General features: G+C 38.9%; 1 pseudogene; it reads right to left on the bottom strand.

Annotated features, from left to right (window-relative positions):
• Positions 1 to 1,784: 1,784 nt before the first annotated feature.
• Positions 1,785 to 5,154, bottom strand: LOC139435976 (G2/M phase-specific E3 ubiquitin-protein ligase-like; annotated as a pseudogene).
• Positions 5,155 to 23,444: the final 18,290 nt, after the last annotated feature.

The raw sequence follows: 23,444 nt of genomic DNA, 5'->3' as shown, positions 1-23,444 counted from the left end.
TCATGATTATCTATTACTTGCCAACACTGTCAGACAAACAACATTTGCTTAGCTAAAGTGTATCAGTTTTTATTATAATAGATATAGAATATAGAATATATAGCCTGTAGTCTATGACCCAGATTATACAAGGCCTTTCTTTAGAACTTATTTTTGGTCGAAATAAAGTTAGAAACTGAACATCTAAGCGTGGGTTTTGGATTGAACAGCGGCCCCTGAGGGGACCTAGGCACTATAGTTGTGAAGCAAATAAATGATTAAATAGACACTCAATGATTTGTTGTTGATTTTACTGGGTAACCTTTTAATGTAATTTGTAGAATTGTTGTATAGCCTATTGCTTAATAATTCACTTGAAAATATATCAATTTCTATAGGTCTCAGTTCTGGATGGAGCTATTTGCAGACCTCCGAGATGCTGGACACTTCAACGGGAGTCACGAGCATCAGTGCCTTCTGAGATTCTGCTTCGTTGATGTTATTCAGAAGGACTTGGATGAGTGTGTGAGACTGTGGAACAGTCACAGGATTCGCCCTTCCAGAACAGCATCATGTCCAGGAGGAGTGCCCAATGAACTGTACTACTTGCCACACAGGTATTACATTGTGATGGATTGATACTGTTTTTATCTTAAATGTAAATGAATACTATTGTCTTCTATTTAACATAGATTTGGCTCCAGGGACTGTGGATTTGAGATTGAACAGGCAGAATTGGATGCTGTTCCTGAGACAAGCCTGTCTATAGCTCCATGTGGGGACCAACACATGCAGGAGTACTTGGACTTTGCTATGGAGCGCAATGACCTGCAGAAGCCAGAGAACTGGGAGACTGCATCAGAACTGTACATGAAGCTGAAAGAATATGCTCAGTTTTAAAGTAATCGAAAAGGTATTCAGAAGTACAAAGTACAGTAGCACTGTTTCACCACTCCAAATCAGATGTCAGGGCTCAACAATGCTTGGTTTCATGGTTTGTCAGACTGCATTTACTCTTTTCCCTGTGATGTATCCAAATGATTATGGTATTATCACAATATTTGTTTCAATGTCATTTATACGGCACCAAATCACAGCATAGTCATAAAATAAATATCTTAATCATTATAAAATATAACTGGAATAACAACAAACAACGCTCCAATTAGCAAGCACAAACAATGTTATGTTGTGTGTGTAATTGTGTGCAGAAAGAACATTTCTGTATAAGTCTTATTTCAACCATGTGGACTCACTGGAAACCTGAGAATGAATGACTGATTTACAACAAAGAAGCTATGGGTCGCAATGTGAAATTAGTAGAGCAAAGTTCAGAGTATTTATAAAGATTGTATAGGTATAGAACAATACTTTGATTTTGTCCCAAACTAAATGGACAACATGAGCTGTGAGAAAGAAAAAAAACACGCTCGCATCTAACAACAACTATATGAACAACCTTCATAGAGTCTGTACTCAATGGGTCATCCAGTCACATGACTTAAAAACAGCCAAATCCTGGAGAATTTTGCATTCCAAAGTCCATTTGGGATTTAAACACATTGTATGCGTCAAGGAGTGGTAGTTTCAATGTGTTGGAACAAGTGTTTGCCATTGGGAATGGAGAGTCATCAAGGAACTCTATTCCTGGCGATGGTTCAAATCCAGATGGGGGAAGTGAAGTCAGCCCAGTCGCAAACATCAACATATCCTCCAAAGACACAGCAGTCTGGCTTTCTGCAAAGAAAACATGTTCAGATACATTTTGGCAATGTGTTTCCTGAAATAGTTATAAAAACAGCGATTTACAAACCTTCACAATCGAGGAGATAGTCTGCCCAGTAGCCCAAAGTGTGGCTTTCCCTAAGCCTCCTGTTACTCCCTGGTGGACTGAGGTCAGGCTTGAAGAGTCGCTCAAGTTCCAGAGCAGTAAGTCGCTTTTCAGAGTGGCACAGGACCGGGGCCAGCAGAGTAGGGTGTTGCTGTAGTGCGTTTAAAAGCTGAAGGGCTGAAAGACCCTCCTTGAATCTGAAGAGTGAGCAAAAAAAAATTCATCACAAAGTCACATTTAAATAACCAATTCCTAAAACAAGGGGGGGGTGGCATGAGCACTTAAAGATTGGCACAAGACAGGCAGGGAAACGAGAGACGGACATCCCATATCAGTTATACTACACAGGCACACATTTTGACACTGACTAATTTCTAACAGATAAACATAGAATAAACCAAAGAGGGGGACCATGAGGCATTTTAAACAAAAAATTCTTACATACATTTAAAAAAAATCACATGAATACAAATATGATCTTACCTGTCAATTACAGATGAGTTTCGGCCAATAATGTACCACTGGAGGTAGTCTGACACAATTCCTTTCTTTCCTTCAACAGAAGCCACATGTCTCAGACAACCTTGTGCTGTGTCTCATGGTCATTTCTCGCAAGGCATCCACTGAGGCAGCATTCTCAATCTGAAGATTATAAAATGGACAAACAATCCAGTCAATAACTGCATGTACTGTATATTCTTGCCATTTTTGTTTTTACTACTATCCTTGTGCAATATATACCTGGCTGCTAAATCCTCTACTACAGGATGTGTTTTTTGTAAATTGTGTTTGTGTTCTTTAATAGTTTTTAATCATTCTTCTTAGGTAACATTAAGCTGTCTTTGGCTCTTTTCTGCTCCAGCAATGTAAATGTTCCCTCTGTGGGACTAAAAAGGGTATTCTGATTCTGATCACAAAACAAAAAATGAAGCCAATTCGGTGTATGTGATAAAGGTAAAGTAAAGATGTCTCAAAACACTGCAGGAACTACATAATAATCCACCCTACCACACTGTTGCTGTATGCAATTCTCACCTCTTGTAAAGCTTTCCCTACTTCTTCATCAGTTATTAAATCAACTGTTGCTTTGAATGAAGGCTGGCCTGCAAGATAATGTACAAGATCTTCTGACAGGAAATGTGGCCCTGGACCTCCATGCACAACTGACACCGCAATCATCTTTCCTGCCAAGTAGTATTCATCCTCCCTAACAGCTGTGAATAAATGTATTCATATTGCAAAATTAAAACATTATTTATTATATACTTTAATGTACTGTAATGACACTCAAAGTTTTGGAAAATTGTTCAAGCAACAAATCATGTCATGTGATATATATGGTTAATGATCATTAACAATTGTATAGTACACTTCTAACCGTATGCATACCATTTGCATTGTAGACCAAGAAGCGGCGTCCGTCTGGTCCATCAAAAATGGGCCGGTCTTTCAGATTCTTCATCAGTAGAGATAACAACTCTCTCCTGGGACCACCTGAGTCATTTCCTTCTTCGAAAACACCAGCATCATCAGTGCCTTTTACCAGCATGTCACAGTTTTCTGAATACGATGTACGCTTGAAACCTCTGACTGCTCCATCCCAAACATTAGCCCTTGAAATGTTGAACCGGCTGACTCTTCCATGATCAATAGGCTGTGACAGGTTAGCAATAATGGCAGGTAATGTAACGTTCATCTCCTCCCTGTAAAGGACACAAAGTGACCTTATTAGTGGATATTCCAGAGGGTGCAAAAACAGTTTAAAAAAATTATTTTTGTACCAGAAATATTGTACAGAGAATTTTTTTTAATGCCACTGTAATAGCTGTCCGTTTACATTTCAGTGTCCAATAAACTCGTCATGTTGACTGCAACCAGCTCCTCGTCCTCTTCTTCAACACATGGTGCATACAGGTCTGTGTATGTACTGTTAGGAAATGATAATTCCCATGTTAAAACATCTTACAAACAAAAATGTCTTTCTCGTGTAAGTGAGTCACTAACATTTGTACTTACCTGTAGCAAGTAGTCTTGTCTGTATTTGTTTTGGGTGGACCCATATCCTCAGTATCAGATATTACTATCTGAAATACAAATACAAATGTCTGTAACAAAACAACACTGAACGTTAGAAACATCAGGCTTCCACAATCTGCCTCAATACCTGTCCAGGCTGAGTTGTGGATGAATGTCCAAGTGCCTTCCTGAAACATGATAAAATTATTAACTTCATTATACAGGGTATAGTTAAGTTTTAAGTAACATTTAGAGGTAGGGGGAACCATAAGATTTATAAATAACAGATTCTTTTTGTTTGAAATTAGATGACATGTATAGTATTTTGTATCCATGTTCACCAGAGAAAATGCTGTGGCCTATTCTTATCATCCACTTAAAGATAAATTACTCATTTTGTAAAAATAAGTACAAACTTACCCTTCATTTTCAGGTTTGTGTTTTGGAGTACTTTTGTTTCGTGGTTCAAATTCAAATACCTGAGAGTAAAAGTGTACAATTATCAACAGCTTCCATTATTATTCCCTTACCACATATGTCTATCAACAGTGAAACGTTGTCAGTGTTTCTGATAGTAATTGTAACTGCCAAGTTGGTTCTTCTAAAATATTGACCAGAATATAGATTTCCTGCTTAAAATCAAATGTATATCAAATAAATAAATGAACATTAAAATAAAATCATTTACGCACCACAGTGTCAGCCATTCATGTGCTCCTAGATGTGATGACAATATCCGAATCAGAGTCTGAGGTATCATCCCCTGTAGTAAAAGCAAAACGTTCAACACATTATTATGTATGCTGCAGTAGAGGATGTTAACATGTAAAAATATTGAATAATAACATCCACAAACCTCCTCTAAAATGTTTCTCAAGGCAAATGAAAAGGGTGATCCTGGCATATGCCTTTCCTAAGTCCTTTTTATATTCTGCCAATGTGAATGGCTTTTCTGAACCAGGCACATTGACAACCTCTGAGCAGTCTGGATACAAAAGGACGTACGGTCCTTCATCCATGTCCTTGTTAAAGGCTTTCCTTTTCTGGACAGCTCGTTCCAGTATAGCAGGTGCTGCTACCTCCGGGTCTGTAAACAACGGGAGTGTTTTCCCTCTCCGAGGCTTTAAATCAACTCCTTGTGGCGACATCATTCCTATGTTTATCTAGTAAAATAGCAGAGAGATATAAGTAATGACACACAGAGACACTGAGATTTGTATGAAACGGATAATGCAGCTTACCTGGACTCGTCTCTTTTCTTGTTTAAGTCTTCCTTTCCCACAGTTAAAAGACCGTTTCTCTTTTGACTTTGAGTTTCTGTACTCCATGAAAAGTTTATAGGATGGGCCTGGTTGTTCTGCTGGTATGAATAGTTCCAATACAAATGTAAAAATTAGCAGCTCCAACAATCAGCAATAGCAAGTGTGCATTAAGGTTTACGGAAAGCCTAAAATAAAAACTAGCATATTAGCTCAATGCGATGCTATTCCGTTAAGACATGGATTGGTATTTGACTGATATTAAACTGCGATTGCACTTTTATTTACTGCATGTCTGACATTAGCATCACAAAGCTAGCGCAATACTACACTTACTTTGTTTAGCATTTTCCGGCTGTTTCGATGTCCCCTGTGCGCTTGGTACACCCGTCTGGTCCGTGTCCTTTAAACACTCCAGAGATCCTCCACACGAAAGGCAAAACCGTGTCACTTGTACCAGGTTGTTTCCACAAAACGGACAAAACATGTTTACCGAACGTAAACACACTCGTACGGTTTCCACCTAAACAAATTTAAATTTGAGTCAATCACTAAGACGTCACTTCCGGTATGATGGACATTCCCTTTCCGGTTTGATTCTGGTTTGTAAATGTGTTTCGGGACATGTTAATGTGTTTCGGGAAATGTTAAAGTGTTTCGGGACATTTTAATTTGTTTCAGTTATGGTAAAAGTGTTTTGCATTTTGTTAATTTGTTTTTGTTAATGTTAATAGTTTGTCCTTGGTAAAAGTGTTTTTGCTAATGTAATTTTGTTTTATAAAATGTAAATTTGTTTCAAGCTTTGTTAAAGTGTTTCACACTTTGTAATTGTCCATTGCACTTCCCAGCCACCGTATGTTAAGAAGCTCAAAGCACTTGTGTTAGCAAACGGTTGTGGTTTGCTTCTTTAGCTATTGATAAAGACGGCAGGGATTTAAAGACATATTCTGCCCCGACTCCCCCCATGTACCCATGTCTGGGCCACTGAAGAGCTCTGTGAACCCTTTTTCAAATGTACTCATTTCAACACATGCTCTGTCTCTCCTACTAAACACATGAATTCTAACTACGACTCTAATAAGGCATTTCGTAGACAAAAAATCCCTCCTTCATTATCTAATCGTTAGTTTCAATCAGTGAATTCCTCCGGTCACATGGCCGTCAGCTGCCAAAACCGAAATCGAAATCCTTCAGTTGGGTTAAGGACTCATTCCCTACTCAGAGTGGACAAAATGTTACTCAAATAGAGGTAAATAAACATTTGGTGGGGACTATTTTCAGGAGTAGATTAATACATGTTTGGTGCTTTACTAAGCATTTAAAACAGTGGGATATGTGCAATTGACTCAACTGTAATATGTAAACTATATTTCCCAAGCTGTTGCTAATTAATGTAGATTTAAAATATTTATTTGACAAAAATTGAACACAGAACATTAAGTTACTAGACTTTGTCAATTAATATTTCTTATTGCCACCATGATTGCCACTGACTGATATCCACGCAGCAATTACATTTTAATATTTGACAAAACAAATTAGAATATAAATGCAATGTCTAGGATATTACTTTGTGTTATCACTGGGGATTAAATCCAGACTGTGCGGCTGGAGGAAGGCCTTTAGATTTAACAGGGGAATAAAACCAGATATGAATGCTAATTAAGCGAGGAAGGTTATCTATAAATATATAATTAATAAATTCATAGTATTCATCCTCATGGACAGTTTAATCATCATTTCCAGGAAAAAAGGTGTTGCCCCTAACCTGCCACCTGGAAGCCGAGACACATACTGTATCTGCAATGTCATCAGCAGAGTCTCTGAAGTTGGTCAGAGGGGGGGGGTGGTAAATACTGTGACAGCGCCCCAGTGATCCTCCTCGGATATTGATACAGTTTTAGCAAACTGGAGACCGGGGAGAGTCATCTGAAGACTTCTGTCTACCAGGTCCTCTGAGATCAGCTCTGTAATCCTCTGTGAAATATAGAAGCTAGACATGGACTGCCATGAAATGGACTTAATTTCCCTTTAAATACTTTAATCAAGAGCTGCTAATCTCTGCCATTGTGGATACACACACTGACCTGTTTGGAATTTGTTTTAAGAAGATTTTCTGTTTGAGTCCTTAAGACATGGATTTATATTTGTCTATATTTGTTCTGAATCTTAATTAAAGGGCATTGTATTTTCTCTAACCTCAAGGCCAAGAATTATTATAATTAATATCATTATTATAATTATATTTGTATATATTATTTGATTGAAGCTTTCTGGTTGTCTAAATGCTCACCTATTTATTATTATTATCAGGTATTTTAACTATTTTCCTCACATTAATCAAGTAATAAACAGCCTATCTATATTCTGTGTGCACAGGTATTTATTTAAATATAATTTAAATAAAATCTCAGTAAATAATATGTTTAAACTTGGATTTGTTATTGTCTTTTGCTTCCCTGACAGTGATCGGGACATTTCCGACACATCTTCAGACGGTTGACCAATCACAACAGAGCCGACCAGTTAACCAATCAGAGCAGACTGGGCTCTGGTTTCAGACAGAGGGTGAAAAGAGGTGCTGCAGCACAGGCAGTATGAGAAAAATAAAGTCCTTTTTGAACCTTAAAGCAGGGAAACATGTCCCAGTGGAGGAACTAACTACCTGAACCTGAACATTACCATAATATGTCATCTTTAAACATGTGTCTCCAATAAAATGTGCCTGCATGGCTGTGGTAAAAAAATAAATGCTATGTATCTTTTTTGATGGCAGCGTAATTCTCTTGCCTATTGTTTTCTAAACTTTTCTGGATGGAACACTGCTCTTTCTTAAGGGTTCCGTCTGACATGAAATAATTGGTAGAAACCAATCATCTCTTCTGTAGAAGCCATGAAACATGTTTAGTATTGCGTTTTGTTTTAATATTGTTTGAGCACAATTGATTGTTTGGCTTGGGTCACATGGATATGGGCGGCACTCATTATAATCCTGTTCACCGGCGTGAGGTGTGTGTGGAAGAGAGGGTGACACAGGGCCGTTGACCGCAAATTGAAATTATTGCTCTGATTAATATAACGATGTACATGTCCAAGGAGAATAAGTTGATCATCCCAGTTTTCATTAAACCACATTATTTTGCAACATAGTTTTTGATCTCAGCAAGTACTTTTTTGTAGCGTGTCACACAATATCAAACAGGCCCGGCCTCAGCCTCTCAGCGTCTTTGTTTGTTTCCTGCTGTCGCTATATTTTCTTTGTTTTTTTATGATTCAGGGACACTTGAAAACTGTTTTGGAACACTTCAATTTTGCGGTGCACAATAGAATAATTACAACCAGGAAATAAACTGTCTATTCGACAATTTAAATCATGACTAACACATTTTGAAAATAAAGGAAATTAAAATCAAAGTCTTTTCCCGAATACTTGTCCCAGTTTTAATATGTCCGATTTAACAACGACAAATAAGCTGGAGATAGCATGGCCACTCAAATCACTGCTTCCTTGGGACGTCTTTATTTAGTGTTTCACTTACCGGGTCCATTGTTTTGAATTGCTTTTAATTTGACTGCAGGAAAAGCTATCAATGAACACTGAATAAATGCTTACCCAGAACTGATTGATAGATCAGTCATAAATAAAAAAATGTCTAAAATCCAACTCTTTCTTCATACCGCTACTGAACTCTATCTTCTGTAATTGTTTTTGATTGAATAACCCCTAGTCACCTAGTGGCAGCAAATTATTAATTTTGCATTTAAGTTCGATACAGCAGTTAGAGACAGACTATTTATAAACATTTTTAAACCCTCACATATACAATTAATATGATCCTTTGGAGTTTTGTTGACCTGTTTAATGTAAGTGTGTTCTGATTGACCCTGACTATGGACAATGTCAACAAAATGTCATAATATAATAGCTGAAATGTTCAACAAAGGTCCTATCCAGAATAACCTTGAATATATAACCTAAATGCATTTTTAAAGGAAGGCTAAGGTTTGTTTTGTTGACATATTGTGATGATACATTGGCCCAAACTGTCACTGAAAACGTACCTAAGTAATGTACGTTTAAGTTTGTTTTTTTTTGTTTAAAAAAAAAAGAAGAATGTTTCTCAAAATTAAAACCAATATTCTTGGCTGCTAAACGCGTTTGCCACCTGTCGGTCCACCCGTTAGTTACCTACTCAAAATACACAAACAGAGTCCTCATGGTAAATTACAATATCACATCTACAGTAGTTTTACTATCTCAGTCCATACTAAACTGAAAAGTTGACAGCCCTGCTCCTTATTGAATTAAATTCAGCTGATGTGATTTATGTAACATTTTTGTATCTTTTGGGTGAATATTTTGTGGACATTTTGATACCCTGATACAGGAAACCCCAAATACCAAGGTGCCTCCTCACAGACAAAAAAGGCTGCTTCATAACTTTCTTTTACCAACTGTATCTTCAAATGTTAATTCAAACGCAGGTCAATTTGTCCACTCACTTTATTCACCTGTTCATAGCCAAGCAGCTTATTTTCTTTTTCTTTTAATGAATAGTAGGCTATGGCCATTGTCGTGAAAGGTTAGCCTCCCTAGCGTGGAGCCTGCCTCCCATGCTGCCTCCCCGATTCTTTCCGGTCGCGTCTCCCCTCCTTTCCATGTATTATTCAAGTTGCGACCAAAGAGCTCCGCCGGCAGACACCGAGTGCTCGGTGACGTCAGCAAAGTTATCCGGCAGCAGCAGCTGTAGAGGAGCCGAGGACTGAGGAGAGGAGGAGGAGAGGGAAGGACGCTGCTGGATGTGGAGCTCTGACCGTGGAGCACCGAGGAGGACCGGGGCTTTTATTTTCTTTCTACGGGACTTCAATACTCGGACTTCTTCTTCTTTGTTGGTAAGTAAACGCGGTTTCCTGTGTATAGCAAAGATTCCCTGACTGCTGTGCGGAATGAGCAGTCGAGTTTATTGTGTGTTGGTGCACACATAAGCTTCGCGCTTGGTTTACAACTCGAAGTTGACATTGTTGTTAGCTTTCTATTGTACGCTGTTCTTTCCCTAGTTAATACATTTCTAACCTAACGGGAAACTTTGTTGCGCAAGTCCGTGCAAGGTGTACTCTGAGCTAACGTCGAGTTTGTGTGTCTTTGTTGCTTGCAAATCTTTGACTAACTTTGATGTGAAAACACTGTGAATGTCCGCGTGCAGTCTCCTCGTTCTGACGCTATTTGACAGGTCGTCGCTAAAAAAGCTGTCGCTGTCATTGTAGCGGTGACATCAAGAGATATTGTGTTAGTGATGGAAGTGGGACATGAACATAAATGTCTTCTTCTTTCACCCTTAATCCCTTATTATTCTTAGCAGTGGTGGTTCTAGACCAATTTAATTGGGGGGGCCAGTTATTTTATGAGGGGGCACGTGTAAGGCATGACAAAACGCCACAAAGACCGTGTACAAGATATTCACATTTACAATTCAGTATAAAGCCATAGCCCTAAATACCCCATACAATACAATTATTGGTATTAGTTTGTTTTAGAAACATCCTTTTAGTTTATAGTTGATTTTATTATATTATTGATCAATTATCCCTGTTATTTTCGATCCAAGTTAGAAACACAGTCTTTGCTGCAACACTATCAGAAATTGTTTTTCATGTCTTTTTTTGGAGAGGGGCCACAGGGGGGTCCAAGTTCTGGCCCCTATTGCCCCCCACACCCTACAACCGCCCATTATTCTTGGGCAGTGACAAATATGGAATACTGAGGCACTATTTCAGACTTATGCTCATAATTGCTGCGAGTGTATAGCCTCTAACCTCCATGTGGAGAATGCATGTGTGTGTAGTTTGTGTGTGATATCACTTCATTTATTATTTCAGAGGCATATTGAGACGAGTGACACTCATAAATGAACAAGCATCTGTTAAATGGCATCTACCTTTCATCTTCACATGTCAGATATTCTGCCAACATGATTGTTTTCAACAGGTAATAACCATGACAACATCTGTGTAAATGGTCTGCTACTGTGCAATATATTAATACATCCATTCTTTTTGGGTGATGGATAAGCATCTGACAGTGGAGCACTTCAAGTTTCTGTTCCACACAGTTCTCATTTCACGGCTGAGGAGTCACCGTCTTTCTGTGGTTGTGAAATTGAGTTTTTTGAGAGACTTGTTGAAGTCAGCAATAACTATTATTACCTATCTCCGCTGTGCCTTTTAACAGGTGGAACGTGTATTGAACCTGCTCTGGATGTTTGATAGCCACTGGTTTATTGAAAAGCAGCTGATCTCCAATGCTGTTAAAATAAGCATGAATTAGCCCTGAAGATTTGTGCTAATTGAAATGTTGTCTTGTTCCTAGTTGTCTTTCATGAGTAAAACTGGCTTGCCATGGATTTTAAGGCAGCAGGATATGAGGAATACGTGTGTGCAATAACGGTTTTGAAATAATTGCTTGCGACACAAAAAATACAGCAAATGTCTTTCTTATTATATCATACAAATTGAACTGAACAAATCACCAATAGAAACATTTATGATATTAGTTATTTTTTGAAAGAATGTAGAAGCCATGTATGTTTGTTATGGTATTTATTTTGGACACTTGTTGTTTATTAGATGCAGAGGTTGTATACAGTATATGGGGCAATAGTTGACAGGAAAAGGAGAGCATTTGTTGAAGGAGCGCACACAGTTCTTACAGACTTAACTAAAGACCAAACAACACTCACTTGCAGATTCTGAAAACGTAGTAATGTACAGCCACTTAAAAATATTACAAACTAAACTGCAATGACACGAAAATCTTCTGTTTGTGACTGCGTATGATCCCTACCACATACCTGTGTGTCAATGGCAAGTGGGAAACGAGCAAATATGAATATTAAAAATGACCATTAAGGGGACGTTTCCTACTGATATTCTCTTTTTTCTACCAAAATAATCCCATTGTGCAATAATGCATTCTCTTGCAATGTGTCAATATAACAACATTTGCATACAAAATTACATATGTTCCCTTTTGGAGATCTAAGGTTATGTCAATGTAACAACATTGTTTTACTCAGCTGAGTCTGAACAATATATAATTTTAGCATCAGAATGTTAGCATCAGAATTGCAATAAGTGCATGCACAATAGGGCTGCAACAAACGACTAATTTGATAATCGATTAATCTATCGATTAATGAAACGATTAATCGATTATTCGGATCGTTAAGGTTTTAACTGTACTACTACTTATATCGATACTGCTTATCGATCCGGTCCTTTTAACAATAGTATTAACGGTTCTTTTGACAAGAAATAAGGTAAACTAACTAAACAAATTGTGAACAAAACTAACATCGCTTTTTATTTTAATTAAATGCATAATATTTCACATCAAAAGAAACAACAATGTTTTAACAAATCATATTAAATAATCTGAAGACAGAACTGTAAACAGAATAGCTGAAACTTTAGAAAAATAAATAACTCCGTTACCTCTAATCATTAACCTATGTTTTTATAACTGAGTTAACTCGGTGTGTTGCTGCTAGCATACAGAACACCTGACGTGGAAACGTTACTCGTGGACGGGGCTACAGAGCTGCTAGAAAGACAGTCGAACCCGGTGCATTCCTCCGTCTGGATCTGGAGCACTTTTGCTAAATGTTTAGATAAATTGCTCGTGTCACCGCCCTTACATGATAAACTGTTATTGCACTTTAGGTAACGAGCATTGTCCACATCGAGGCGGCTAAAGTTTAACCACACCTCGGAGCGCGTTCTCTCCGCCATCTCCTCCGTATGTGTGTGTTGCATGTGTGTGTAAACTGCCCCGCCCCCTCGCAAGCAGGCGGGTGAGAGATCTCTCGTCTGAATTGGGAAGATCGAAAATACATTATAGACGCATTTTGTAGTCATATTGCATATTAGAAACGAAGTTGGCGACACTAAGACTGCAATATAATGTTTATGTAGCAATAATACATATGACATGTTTTAAATGTCTCCTGTACCGATAAAAAAGTACAGGATAACGTTGGAGCTTAACGGGGTGTAGAACACATGTGATGACGTCACCAACGAATCGACGACTGAATTAGTTGCCAACTAATTTGCTAATCGATTTTAATCGATTAAGTCGATTAGTTGTTGCACCCCTAATGCACAATAGTCACATTAGATGATGTCAAGTAACACAATTAACTTAAATACATCATGCTTCAACTTTTCAGGCATAATATAAAAGAAAAGCTTGAATACATCTCTTATCCATGACTAATTTACAAGAATAATCTGTACGGTAGAACAGATTTCCGCCTTCTTGGAAACGCCCTGATAGTTGTCAAACCGAAACTGAAAATTAGTTAGTAGTAGGAGGTGAACACTTAGGGTGCGTTCACACCTGCCTTGTATAGTCCGGTTGAATCGAACCCTGGTGCGTTTAGCCGCTTGGTGCGGTTCATTTGGGTCGGTGTGAACACAATCCGAGACCTCTTAAGTGAACTAAACAACCGGACTCTGGTCTGCTAAAATAGGTGGTCTCGGAAAGCTTGCTTGCGAACTCTGGAGCGGTTCATTGCTGGTGTGAACGCAGTCCGCACCAAAACATAGGAAGCGTAGTATTTGCGTTTCATTTCCTGTTGTGGAGGAGAGGATTGCAAATGGTGGAAAAATGAGCGGCAGGGGACAAACGTGGAGCTATGAGGAACACAGATGCCTTCTGGATATCTGGGCAGAGGAGAACATTTCTCAACTGTGGGAGAAGGATCATAAAAACGCGGAGGTGTTCAAAATCTTTAGCGACAGACTGAAGCAACTTGGATTTAACCGGAGTGTTGAACAGTGTCGTATAAAGGTGAAGAAACGACAACAATACATAAAAGTGCGCGACGCGCTGCAGAAGAGCGGCAGCTCCCCAAGTATCAAAGAAACATTTATTTGGTATGAGGATCTCGACAGTATCTTGAACACAAGACCTATAGTGAGCCCCGTAGATGTGGTCGAGTCCTATGCGGAGGAAGAGGTGGATAAGTCGCCTGATGAGGGGAGCCTAAGCTCCACTGCCGATGCCGGGGCTGCTAAGGCGGATACTAGCCGCAGTTACTCCGCGGATGCCGAGGACTCTGATAACAATGGTACGTTCACTGTAAACTTATTTATGCTGCCGGTGTACAGGCCTTGTTATCTGTCCTTTTGACTTGGGGGATGAGCTGACTGCATGAGTCCTGACCAGCAAAGACTGGACAGGACAGTACAGTTCTCAGTGTAATGGCTGAGCAAATGAGAGAGGTGAATGCACTGATGGAAGCTGAGCAGAGTCACCAGAAGCAGGAGTCAGCACATTTTGAGACGTTTTTACGGGCACAACAGGAAGCTGAAGAACGGAGATTCAAGGCCTTGCAGGAGCAAAGTCAGGAGAACAACATAATGTTCATGCAGCTTATTGGCAATGTCATAAGTACCATGTCATGTCGAACATCACAAACACATATGCCCAACTGGATGCAAGGTCACACAGCATACTCCATGCCCCGATGCCCACACAACATGCTATTCCCCCAAATTCGATGCCCCACAACTCATCCATGCTCATTCCTCCTTTCATACATAACCCACTCTTCAGGCCCTCTCCACCATCCATACCTACTCCATCAGCTATGCCTACTGCCACTTATACCCACTCATCTCCACCTGTCAACCAAGAGCCTGACTGCCAACACATCATACCTCTGACTATAACCGTTGAAGAAGGAAATGATGTTCCAAAAATGTCCTTTAACTGAGTAGACACGCAAATCGTCCTTGTTTGCAACTATTGTTAGGTGGCTAAATGTTGTGCCAAGTTGAAAAGCTGCTGCTTAAAAACATGTGTTTATTGAAGTATTCTGCCTGTTTGAACTGTTACCGCTAAGCACTGAAACTGTGACTGCACCTTTTTACTTTGTTGAATTGAGAAGTATTTCTGATTTAATGATTATGCATTGTTCTCCCTCAATATATGGTGCCTTTTTTTGTATAAATATATATTTTATATATTTGATATCTTGTGTCAAAGATTGGCTACATATCTTACTACCTGTTTGTAGTATTTTTTGCAGTATAGCAGTTGTTTTTATACTGTAGCAAAGTCTGACATTTTTGCACTTGGCCCCAAATATTTCTTGCATTTGGAGCAAAATGTTTGTGCACTTCCAAATACAAATTGTATTTTATATACAGTACAATTGTGTGGAGTTTACAGTATGTTAAAAACAAGTATGGTCAATAACTCAAAGTACTTTATTTTATTGTAATGAAAGTGTCACATTAATGAGCTCAATTTACATTACAGAACATGCAGTATCTTTCACATTGTACATTATGCTTATGCAGTATATTATGTGCCAATATCTATACATCATTTAAAACAAGTAACAAACATAGAACAATAACAAAGTTATACTGTAAGTGCAATCTTGAACAAAATAAACCAAATCTCTTCACTCCTGCTTTCCTGACCTGTCCTCCTCTGACCTCACCTCCTCACTTCCCTCCTCCTCCTTACTTTCTTTCTCCTCTCATCTCGACACCTCTTTTTATCTAACCTCCTCTTGTTTCTAAATTGAGTGGTTTCACACAAAAAAGTGTTACTTCACAGTTTTACGACACTTTTTTTGTTTTTTGACTTGACAAGCATCACATGTGTAATTTGTGGCACAATTCAAACGGGATCGAAAGATAATCTTTCTCTCTTCATTGACTTCAATACATCCTTTTTCCGAAATAAGGTCCCATGGAGGTCCACCGGAAAGGGAGGGACTTCGGCTCTCTATTGGTATTCACTACTACATTCCAATAGTTGACATGGAATTTGTATCATCTTAGAACTAAACTACTTTCAGCAAATACTATTGGTTTGCTATGTAAAGCACTTTAAACATGTGGTATAGTGATTGTGGTTACAGTAATGGCGTTCACATATTGATAAGATAAGATGGACTTTTATTAATCCCTCGTGGGGAAATTGTTTCTCTGCATTTGACCCATCCTAGTGTTAGGAGCAGTGTGCTGCCATTTTGAACGGTGCCTTGCTCAGGGACACCTCGGTAGCACTTGGTCTTGCCGGGACTTGAACTGGTGACCTTCCAGTTGCCAAGCCAAGTCCCTATCGACATCTCAGCAGATGAGCGCTACTGTAATGTTGACAACACTCACTCAGTGACTGATAATATCATTACTATCAGCCCATGCTCCCCGTTTCTCACTGTCACAACAAACTCTATTACAAAGAGTTCATTTCTCCACCTAGAGCTGTTTGCTGTTAGAAGCCTCATCTTCAAACCGCTTTCTATTCACTGTGACTATAGCAGCTGGTACCTCTGGAAGCAGGAAGATTACACATGCGCATATCACTGGCTCTATTTTCTTATTGTCATGTCAAAAGAAAATCTGAAACTATACCAAGGACTTAAGATCATTTATATTTTTCTCATGCTGGGTTAAGGTGTTGACACCGACACATGTCAAAGCCTTCTTTCTCACCATCTTTGTGATTGAATTAACCCTCTCAGCATTTATTATACACCTCAATTAATCATGGGCTTTTTCAAATGAGACAGCTGAGGGCACGCTGGGTACTGCCTGTTTTATATCCGAGTCTTGTTTTTTTTGTCCCACTCTTAGTTAGGGATGCTCCGATGTGACACACAAGAGTTAGACCTAACACACTTAGCTATTTCATCTACCTCTGGAACAAGCTAAACTAGTTATAAATATATTTATTCTTCACTGTCGGGTCACTCATTACTGGATCAGTGAGCTGTATGAGATACTGACAGGCTGTCAGGAGAGAGAGGGGGAGAGAGGAAAAGAGCTTCCGCTCATTTCTCCCGTGTTATTATCCAAAGTGAATGTAAACTTGAATAATGTACTTCATTTGAATGTAATCATTAAGTTGATTGTTGTGTGTGGAAGCGCCAGTGAATGAGCCCCATTAACTGAGTTTTAAACATCACTTTAAAGGAAGATTTAAAGTGATGTTTAAATCTTCCATTTAGGCCCCGCCCACTCGATCGGATCGGCGATCGGTATCGGCCGATACCGATTCCGGCGCCGATCGGCCCTAAACGCACCAGGAGCGTCTGCGCTGCGTTACGGCTGCGCCGCGGCGTTCGCAAAGATCGCGGCCACTCTAGTTCCACCAGACGCGCCGCGCCGCAAGGAATTTCTAAAATATAGGATGAATCCTATTTTTGAAGCGGCGCAGCGCGGCGCAGGCAGGAAGTGATGAAAATCACCTTGTTGTCTGCTTTGCTGGTTGAGGGGGTGCACCGGGTGCACCCAAAACCGGCTCCTTCTCCTCCCCCCCACCACCGTCTTTCAAGTAGGAGAATACTGCAGCGTTCTCCTCCGGTTTACAGGCACTGTCAATTATATATATATACAATAATTATGATGATGAATGCATATTTTTTTACCACTAAAATACAGCAACACATCTTTGATTCATGTCGTTTATAACTGGAATATTACAATTATTATTAACTGTGTCTGTAGTCTACAACACAACAACAACCCGATTTAAACAGACACAAACATAAACCATTTAACTACGTAGCCTACTTACTTGTAGAAGTACAAAATGTCCAGGAAATATTCCAAAATCAACAACAACTGCGAGGCTGCACACACGACGCTCCGCTTCCGCAACGTTTTGAAACGCGCCTGGTGTGTTAGGTCGCAGCCGTGGCGCAGACGCTCTTGGTGCGTTTAGGGGGTTAGTCGTATGAGTCTACTATTGATCGTTGAATGGAGGCTCCTTTGCAGCACTAATGGATCTACTTTATTGTACATATGAGTCATTCTGGAATAATATTGAGTTGCACAAGGAGAAAATGAAATGACTAAAGATGAAGTCCCAGCACTTTAAAGGTATTTTATAGACTCAGTGCTTTAATGTTTTAGCTGGAAATAACACCTTTTGTGCAACATCCTTCAGCATAAATCATTGCAAAAGACAGACATAGCTAGCTCAAAATGTAGTGTTTGTAATGTATACGGTTAAAAAAGTGTCTAAGAAGTGTTACTGGACAAACTGCTACAGCTAACCTGGTGAGTTTGTGTGACCACAAAATAAATGTGCAATTACATACTTTTTACATTCCCCCACTTTTCAACCCTGGCAAGATGTTGGCGTAAGATCTCAATGGTCTTTAAATTCTATTTAAGTAAAACATGCAAGCAACACAATTAGCATTTTTAGCTGTATAAGCTTAAGTAAATACTTTAAACACATTTAGTTTCACTTATGATACTTGAAGTACCAATCTGATACGAGTGCTGTATTTTTTGCCACATGTAAAATACTTAATATCTCCCTGCGTGGAACTCTTTGTCATCACTTTGATATAGGGTAACACTGAAGGCAACAAAGCTTGCTGCTCAGTATAACTGAATTCATATTCAGTAACTGATAGCACAAACAGAGACTTTTCTAATAACACTGACAACATAACACGTGACCAAAATGTATTTGGTCATTATGTATCAGGTCTAGTATATAAGATATTGTGTTTAATTAGTTATTTGGTTAATATTCACAACCTTTTTGGATTATTTAACACAAAATATCAAGCATGCACCAAATCAAGCTTCTAAATGATGCTGCTTTTCTTTATTCATGAAACAGTTACTTATTTTCTTTGGACCATGGGTTGATGTAACAAACTATTTAAAGCGACACCGTGAAATCACAATTTTCTAGAATTTACTTTGACCAAGTATAGTGAAATGTTTGTGTAGAACTCATATATTTATATATATATATATATACAGTGGGGCAAAAAAGTATTTAGTCAGCCACCAATTGTGCAAGTTCTCCCACTTAAAAAGATGAGAGAGGCCTGTAATGTTCATCCTAGGTACACTTCAACTATGAGAGACAGAATGGGGGGAAAGAATCCAGGAAATCACATTGTAGGATTTTTAATGAATTAATTGGTAAATTCCTCGGTAAAATAAGTATTTGGTCACCTACAAACAAACAAGATGTCTGGCTCTCACAGACCTGTAACTTCTTCTTTAAGAGCCTCCTCTGTCATCCACTTGTTAACTGTATTAATGGCACCTGTTTGAACTTGTTATCAGTATCAAAGACACCTGTCCACAACCTCAAACAGTCACATTCCAAACTCCACTATGGCCAAGACCAAAGAGCTGTCAAAGGACACCAGAAACAAAATGGTAGACCTGCACCAGGCTAGGAAGACTGAATCTGCAATAGGTAAGCAGCTTGATGTGAATAAATCAACTGTGGGAGCAATTATTAGAAAATGGAAGACATACAAGACCACTGATAATCTCCCTCGATCTGGGGCGCCACGCAAGATCTCACCCCGTGGGGTCAAAATGATCACAAGAACGGTGAGCAAAAATCCCAGAACCACACGGGGGGACCGAGTCAATGACCTGCAGAGAGCTGGGACCAAAGTAACAAAGGCTACCATCAGTAACACACTACGCCGCCAGGGACTCAAATCCTGCAGTGCCAGACGTGTCCCCCTGCTTAAGCCAGTACATGTCCAGGCCCGTCTGAAGTTTGCTATAGAGCATTTAGATGATCCAGAAGAGGATTGGGAGAATGTCATATGGTCAGATGAAACCAAAATAGAACTTTTTGGTAAAAACTCAACTAGACGTGTTTGGAGGAGAAAGAATGCTGAGTTGCATCCAAAGAACACCATACCTACTGTGAAACATGGGGGTGGAAACATCATACTTTGGGGCTGTTTTTCTGCAAAGGGACCAGGACGACTGATCCGTGTAAAGGAAATAATGAATGGGGCCATGTATCGTGAGATTTTGAGTGACAACCTCCTTCCATCAGCAAGGGCATTGAAGATGAAACGTGGCTGGGTCTTTCAGCATAACAATGATCCCAAACACACCGCCCGGGCAACGAGGGAGTGGCTTCGTAAGAAGCATTTCAAGGTCCTGGAGTGGCCTAGCCAGTCTCCAGATCTCAACCCCATAGAAAATCTTTGGAGGGAGTTGAAAGTCTGTGTTGCCCAGCGACAGCCCCAAAACATCACTGCTCTAGAGGAGATCTGCATGGAGGAATGGGCCAAAATACCAGCAACAGTGTGTGAAAATCTTGTGAAGACTTACAGAAAACGTTTGACCTCTGTCATTGCCAACAAAGGGTATATAACAAAGTATTGAGATTAACTTTTGTTATTGACCAAATACTTATTTTCCACCATCATTTGCAAATACATTCTTTAAAAATTAGACAATGTGATTTTCTGGATTTTTTTTTTCTCATTTTGTCTCTCATAGTTGAGGTATACCTAGGATGAAAATTACAGGCCTCTCATCTTTTTAAGTGGGAGAACTTGCACAATTGGTGGCTGACTAAATACTTTTTTGCCCCACTGTATATATATAATTTGGTATAATATTAAGTTACTGCAGTTTTTGAAATGGGTACATCACTGACCTAGGAAGGTGTTCCAGGCATGTCCAGCTGGGAAGAGACCAAGGGGTAGACCTAGGACCAGGTGGAGGGATTATATCTCTTCGCTGGCCTGGGAGCGCCTTGGGATCCCCCAGTCAGAGTTGGTTGATGTGGCCAGGGAAAAAAAAGTTTGGGGCTCTCTGCTGGAACTGCTACCCCCGCGACCGACCACGGATAAGCGGGAGAAGATGGATGGATGGATGGACATCACTGACCAATTCTAATATCATGTGTATGCATATGTTCCTTGTATTGGAAAAAGAGCTGGAGCAATTACCTCTGTAGCCAGAAAACTGGTTCTGGAAACATACCACTGCCTTTTGACTCGATAAGAGGTTTGTAGAGGAATGTGTAATACAATCATGTGCACTCACAGAAATTAGGACTCGATAAAATGTACCAAAAATCAAAGACAAGCCTGTTTATTGGAACTGTTCTTGTCTGGACTCTGTTTGCAGCAGTTGGACTTGCTCCATTAAAAATCCAAATGAGTCAAGGGTATATACAAGTCAATGCAACAGGGTGCCGGCCCTAATGAATACTTTCAGCGTGATAAATGAACCAAATGATTGGTTTCGCTCTTTCGGATGCCATACAACAAACCAGAATGGAAATTGCTTTTCTGTAAGATACTTCCTGTAGTTTTGCCTTAAAGTGTGTTTACAGAAACAGCGCTTACTGCCTCAGCATCTGCAGCAAACAATTTGTCATGGGCTACTTCCTCTCCCAAGGTAAATGTGTTTTTGGTGTTATTATATTGCTTTATTCACAGTGGCTGCTTGTGCGATGTAGAGCTTTCGCCTCATTGGTCGTACTTTGAAAGGTCAGCTGTGAATAAAGTCAGAGTTGAAATATGCTGGGTGGCAAAGTGTGTTGCTGACACCAAGGTAGGCAACACAACTGTACCCTTTGAAACAAAAGGTCAAATCTGTTCAACCATGTGTCCAAGGGAGGGACTCATTTCTGTCCATAGCTTTTCACAAAGCTGTTAATTATACATTTTTGACATCAAACTATCAATGTGGTCTTGATATGTTATAACTATCTAAATTTGAGAGGTAATCAATTATCTAACTCAATGCTTGCACTTATATCTTTAAGGTAGGACTACACTATTTTGAAGAAGGCTAATGGGGATTTTTTTTTACTGATGCCGTTGCTTTATGATTGGCGATACTAGTGAGAATGATAATTTTTGAGACGCTATTCACATTATCATTGAAAGATATGTTAATGTTATCATTATGCGATTTTTTTTCTAATCAGGATTTGTACTAAACTGATTTTTGTATTAAGTCAATATAATAGCATGCGAAGGCTCGAACTTCTCTGGAACTCTATAACACTTCATTCATATATTTTACAAAATATTGCACTTACTGCAATTTGAATATTGCACTAGCCCATATTTTCAATAAATCATTTTGATGAATTGTGCTGTCCTACATTAAGTTATTTCTGGGTCTAACAAAAGAAGACGTTTATTCGTAAGCTGCCGGCCTCTGTGTAAAGTGACTTAGGCCACATCACGCTGAATTTGACTAAAATAAAAATAATTATAAACAATCCTCAGTGACACAAGAAATCACTACCCATAGATTCTGTAGTTTTTTGCAAGTGGAGGAACAATTCTGACAGGCAAGTTCAAAACGTGTATATCAAATATACAGCAAGGTCATCCCAACTGAACAGCACTCGTGCTTACATTATTCATTTAAATGCACTGTATGTGCTAATGCTGTAACGTCCACTAAAGCAGCAGGCTAATATTAGCTCATTGCAGGTAAAGTATATCCGTATTGGCTTATTCTTTCCATTTGAAAAAAGTCTTGTATAGATAGATTCAACTTATTTTCATTACGTAGTACAGGTACCATGTAACAACACGGTTTCTCTGCGTTTGACCCATCCTAGTGTTAGGAGCAGTGGGCTGCCATTATGTACGGCGCCCGGGGAGCAGTGTGGGGAACGGTGCCTTGCTCAGGGACACCTCGGTAGCACTTGGTCTTTCCGGGACTTGAACTGGTGACCTTCCAGTTGCCAAGCCAAGTCCTTATCGACTTCGCCACCACCATATATATATATATATATATATATATATATATATATATATATATATATATATATATATATATATATATATATATATATATATATATATATATATATATATATATATATATATATATATATATATATATATATATATAGCAGTATAGTAGTAAGTCAGGCACTCTTCTGATTACTTTATTATATTCTATGTGCTGGTAATAGTAGATTTACAGTTGAGCTTGAAGGTTCTATATTGCACTTTTAAATATGTGTTGGACAAGTCTGTACTTGATCCCCTGTTTGAAGATGTCCTCAACTTTGAGCTACATTGTTAACTATGAAATAATCTCCATGGTTACTGAGCAAACTCAATGCACTCACGAAGGCCATGAGACATAGCTCCTTCAAGTTCACAGTAAGTCTTCACAATCATTTTTATTTAGGATAAATCCATCAATTGTTTTACTTTTCATCAATAAAACAATATACACTGTATACTAGAAATATTTTTTTCTTTTGTCAGAAGATCTCAGTGAACAAAAAAAAAAACTATCATAATGGTCAACTAACTGGTTTCCGCATTTTCTTGATTCAATATTAGAATCATTTTGAGTAATTTCATTATTTTCTTCATTAATACCAAAAATGTCACTTCGAGATAATTTGCAGCAAGATTTTATTATTGAGTGCATGACTCAGAATCTAAAACCTCTTACAAGCACCCTTCAAACATCTTTCCGATAAGGTGAAGGAATGTGGAAGGTGCTTTAGTATTCCTAAGCATCTGTTGCCCGTTGACATTTGTCGCAAGTGTCTT

This window comes from Pseudochaenichthys georgianus, chromosome 21 (genome assembly GCF_902827115.2).
Source record: "Pseudochaenichthys georgianus chromosome 21, fPseGeo1.2, whole genome shotgun sequence".
In the NCBI taxonomy this organism is placed as follows: Eukaryota; Metazoa; Chordata; class Actinopteri; order Perciformes; family Channichthyidae; genus Pseudochaenichthys; species Pseudochaenichthys georgianus.
The sequence above is the reverse complement of the archived record's forward strand: the minus strand, read 5'-3'. Positions and strand labels throughout refer to the sequence as shown.